Source organism: Limulus polyphemus, unplaced genomic scaffold (genome assembly GCF_000517525.1).
Source record: "Limulus polyphemus unplaced genomic scaffold, Limulus_polyphemus-2.1.2 Scaffold4125, whole genome shotgun sequence".
In the NCBI taxonomy this organism is placed as follows: Eukaryota; Metazoa; Arthropoda; class Merostomata; order Xiphosura; family Limulidae; genus Limulus; species Limulus polyphemus.
Window position 1 is genome coordinate 4,923 of NW_013669735.1, and position 4,879 is coordinate 9,801.

Consider the following 4,879-nt stretch of genomic DNA (forward strand, 5'->3'; position numbering starts at 1 on the left):
ATTCTGATATCTGTATTGTTAGTTAGACATTGTTTAACATTCTGATATTTGTATTGTTAGGTAGACATTGTTTAAGATTCTGATATTTGTATTGTTAGGTAGACATTGTTTAAGATTCTGATATTTGTATTGTTTGTTAGACATTGTTTAACATTCTGATATTTGTATTGTTAGGTAGACATTGTTTAAGGTTCTGATATCTGTATTGTTAGGTAGACATTGTTTAAGATTCTGATATTTGTATTGTTAGGTAGACATTGTTTAAGATTCTGATATTTGTATTGTTAAGTAGACATTGTTTAAGATTCTGATATTTGTATTGTTAGGTAGACATTGTTTAAGATTCTGATATCTGTATTGTTAGGTAGACATTGTTTAAGATTCTGATATTTGTATTGTTAGGTAGACATTGTTTAAGAAATATCAGAATCTTAAACAATGTCTAACTAACAATACAAATATCAGAATCTTAAACAATGTCTACCTAACAATACAAATATCAGAATGTTAAACAATGTCTACCTAACAATACAAATATCAGAATGTATTGTTAAGTAGACATTGTTTAGGATTCTGATATCTGTATTGTTAGTTAGACATTGTTTAAGATTCTGATATTTGTATTGTTAGGTAGACATTGTTTAAGATTCTGATATTTGTATTGTTTGTTTGTTTGTTTTTGAATTTCACGCAAAGCTACACGAGAGTTATCTGCACTAGCCATCCCTAATTTAGCAGTGTAAGACAAGAGGGAAGGCAGCTAGTCATCACCACCACCGCCATCTCTTGGGCTACTCTTTTACCAACGAATAGTGGGATTCACCATCACATTATAACACCCTCAGATTGCGAGTCGAGCGTCCTAACCACCTGGCTATGCCGGGCCGCGTTTTAGTGTGTATTGTAGATACCGGCCGTACTGGGGTAGTTTTGGTGTGTATTGTAGATACCGGCCGTACTGGGGTAGTTTTAGTGTGTATTGTAGATACCGGCCGTACTGGGGTAGTTTTAGTGTGTATTGTAGATACCGGCCGTACTGGGGTAGTTTTAGTGTAGATACCGGCCGTACTGGGGTAGTTTTAGTGTGTATTGTAGATACCAGCCGTACTGGGGTAGTTTTAGTGTGTATTGTAGATACCGGCCGTACTTGTTACTGAAAATAAAACTCATAGAGTGGTTTCTTCATACCAACTATAATAAAACTAATACCGGTAACACCGGCGTTTTTTGTTTTTTAATACATTTGGTTTCACCAGTGATTCAGCCTTAATTCAGAGATTTGGAAGTAAGAAAACTTAGCCGTAGAATATTTATTACTTTGTAAGTATAAGAATAAAATTATTCAAGTTTTATAATGTAAAATAATAACAATGAAACCTTTACTTCCATCATACACGTGCACAGGCATGTATTACTGATAATGGGACAGACGGAACGCTCAGTACAGCATTAGCAGCTGGGGAAACAGAATTGGAAGTTGTTTTTACCTTATTACTATTCAGAGACACGTCACAGTTACAATAATTATAATTTTATACGAGGTGGAGATCTACATCAACAGCTGTTTATTTCTAATAACTTTATAGTGCTGCCATCTACAGGCATTCAACGGGAAAATATTTTCCGAAGTAAAAGCTCGCGTGGATTTTCCTGGACTTGGTGCATGTTTTCAGTCGTCTATGGGAAATCCAAATCTCCTATGTTTACACTCCCAGAAAATTCACCTATTCTCTGTGTCGTGACTCGTTGTTATCCTTGCAATCCATACTACAATTAAAAATGGGGTGTTAGAGAGTTTATATGTATTTTAGAGCTTCTGTTACCGTTTGGAACGTGAAAATTAGGGGTGAATCCCTCAGTGCAATCGCTGTAAGTTAGCTTATTGTCGTAATAGTCATCAGTCCAGTTAATTCACGAACAATCCCACAAATTCGAGTAAGGGATTATGGATCAATCCACGTGATAAGACAAACACAACACTCTCTTAAAATAATGTTTTTGATTAATTGGAATCCGGTTAATATATTTTAAGATTTATAAACATGAATTATCACCATTCCTAAAAAATAATTAACTTCTCGGATTTGTTTAAAATATTTAATATTAATATAACTTGGACTATAGAAGTGATTAGCGTCCACGTAACAGTGATACGTGGATGATCCCCCCAGAAGTGTACGTGTTAGAAGTAGCTGAATTGGGCGTGGTCAAGTGGTAAATGAATCTCGCTTGGAATTGAAAGATCTCGAGTTCGAGACTTTGCGTCACTATTCTCAGCATTTTAAGTTGTGAATGTGTTATAAATGTAATAGTCATTCCCGTTATAAAAACCGGATAAAACTCCGGTAGTAGCGGGTGTTGCTGGTTGGCCATCTTTCCTCTGGCCAGCAGTTCAAAATTAGGGATGGCTAGACTTGAACCCTAGGTGTCTCTGACCTGCTAATTAACTCACGTGCGCCTAAGGTGCCGTTGTGGTTGAAATTTTCAGTTACAAGTATAGTTAGGATTGTATTTACTGAACGGTTACATTCTCTATAGTCACAGTTAATTGCAAAGCTGGAAATGTGGAATGTTGAACATGCACGTGGTTGATTTATTCCAGATCCATATAATTTAATATTTTTACTCTATAGTTATGTTAACACATCAAGAGAACAGAACGTAAACCAGCATCGTTTTACCCCTGGTATTATTTTAATAGAACTGTACAGATAGCAAAGACAAGTACGAAAACATAAAAGACAGACAACTAAGCCCAAAGTACAAACTGCCTGTTTAACTTTTATTTATGTTCTTGGCCTCGTGGTCAAAAAGTTGTTGTATGTACATGAGTGCGTGTTTGTCTACGTATCTATTTTGCTGTTGTTGTTGTTTGTGTGTGTATGTATGTGTGTGTGTATGTATGTGTGTGTGTGTATGTATATGTGTGTGTGTGTATGTATATATGTGTGTGTGTATGTATATGTGTGTGTGTATGTATATGTGTGTGTGTGTGTGTGTATGTGTTTGTGTACATATCTATTTAGTTGTTGTTGTTGTGTGTGTGTGTGTTTGTCTACGTATCTATTTAGTTGTTGTGTGTGTGTGTGTGTGTGTGTGTGTTTGTCTACGTATCTATTTAGTTGTTGTTGTGTGTGTGTGTGTGTGTGTGTTTGTGTCTACGTATCTATTTAGTTGTTGTTGTGTTGTGTGTGTGTGTTGTGTGTCTACGTATCTATTTAGTTGTGTGTGTGTGTATGATGTGTCTACCGTATCTATTTAGTTGTTGTGTGTGTGTGTGTGTTTGTCTACGTATCTATTTAGTTGTTGTTGTGTGTGTGTGTCTGTCTACGTATCTATTTAGTTGTTGTGTATGTGTTTGTGTGTGTCTACGTATCTATTTAGTTGTTGTTGTGTGTGTGTGTGTTTGTGTGTGTCTACGTATCTATTTAGTTGTTTTGTGTGTGTGTGTATGTATGTGTGTCTACGTATCTATTTAGTTGTTGTTGTGTATGTATGTGTCTATGTGTGTCTACGTATCTATTTAGTGGTGTGTGTGTGTGTGTGTCTACGTATCTATTTAGTTGTGTGTGTGTGTGTATGTATGTGTATGTATATGTGTATGTATGTGTCTATGTGTGTCTACGTATCTATTTAGTTGTGTGTGTGTGTGTGTGTATGTATGTGTATGTATATGTGTATGTATGTGTCTATGTGTGTCTACGTATCTATTTAGTATTTAAATACTTATTTTCTTGGTTCAGAATTTCTCCCAAAGCTACACAAAGGGCTACCTACGTAAATGTGATCCTAATTTTAAACCGATAGATTAGACAGCTAATCAACAGTGCCTAAAGTATGGAGCGCGTTTTTGAGGCAACGGGACGCTAACCATAAATTACCATATTCCCAGACCGGACAAGTTAATCACTAGACCAATACCTGGCAGTTATTAATACAGTGAGAGCTAAGATATTAGGGCAACTAAGTTAAGATAATAATAATAAATGTAACGAATGGGGAAATAAGCAGTTTATTATAGAGATTCCTATTCTCTCTAACCCCCCCCCCCCCCGAATCTTCTTAGGATCTCTATATCCGTTTGCATGAGTCATCAGTTTGGACGAAAATCTCTTTTCAACTTGTGGTGGGGGACCGAATTGGATGCTAGACCCTCAGTGTTGAATAACGGGGGGAGGATCCTGTAATTGTATAGAAAGGTTGTGATTCTGGTGTATAATATTAGGTCGTCAAGAAATTAATGTCGCTTTTGTTTTAGAGGAAAAAAACACGAACAACTTATATATCAAAACATTTATTAAATGAAATACTCTCCATTCTTATCGGTGATGCTTTTCTATCTTACAATCAGGTTGTTAATGCTCTGATTAAAGAAATCATTTGACTTTGAAGCAAAAAAAAACATGTCGACTTCCTCTTTAACACCTTCACTTTTGCATACGGTTTCGCATTAAGTTGGTGTTGCAGCGAACGAAAAGGATGGTAATATGATGGTGACACATTTGGAGAAGATGGTGGTTGAGGGAGAACTTCCCAACCCAACTCCATAATCTTGTGTTACGTCAAACGTGCCACATGTGGACGTGCATTGTCATGGAGAAGAACACCTTCCCGATTGATGATTGAAGGGCGTTTCTGATGAAAGGCTTGATTTAAACGTTCCAGTTGCTGACTATAGATCTCTGCATTGACAGTTCACTGTGGATTGAGGAGTTCGAAATGAATTACTCTTTTGATGTCCCACCAAATGCAAAACATCACTTTCTACGGATGGAGTCCAGGTTTCAGGGCCGGAAGTGGTTTTTATCTAGGACTGAGCCATTGTTTTTGGCGTTTAATATTCGCATAGAGAATCCATTTTTCATCACCGGTGACAGTT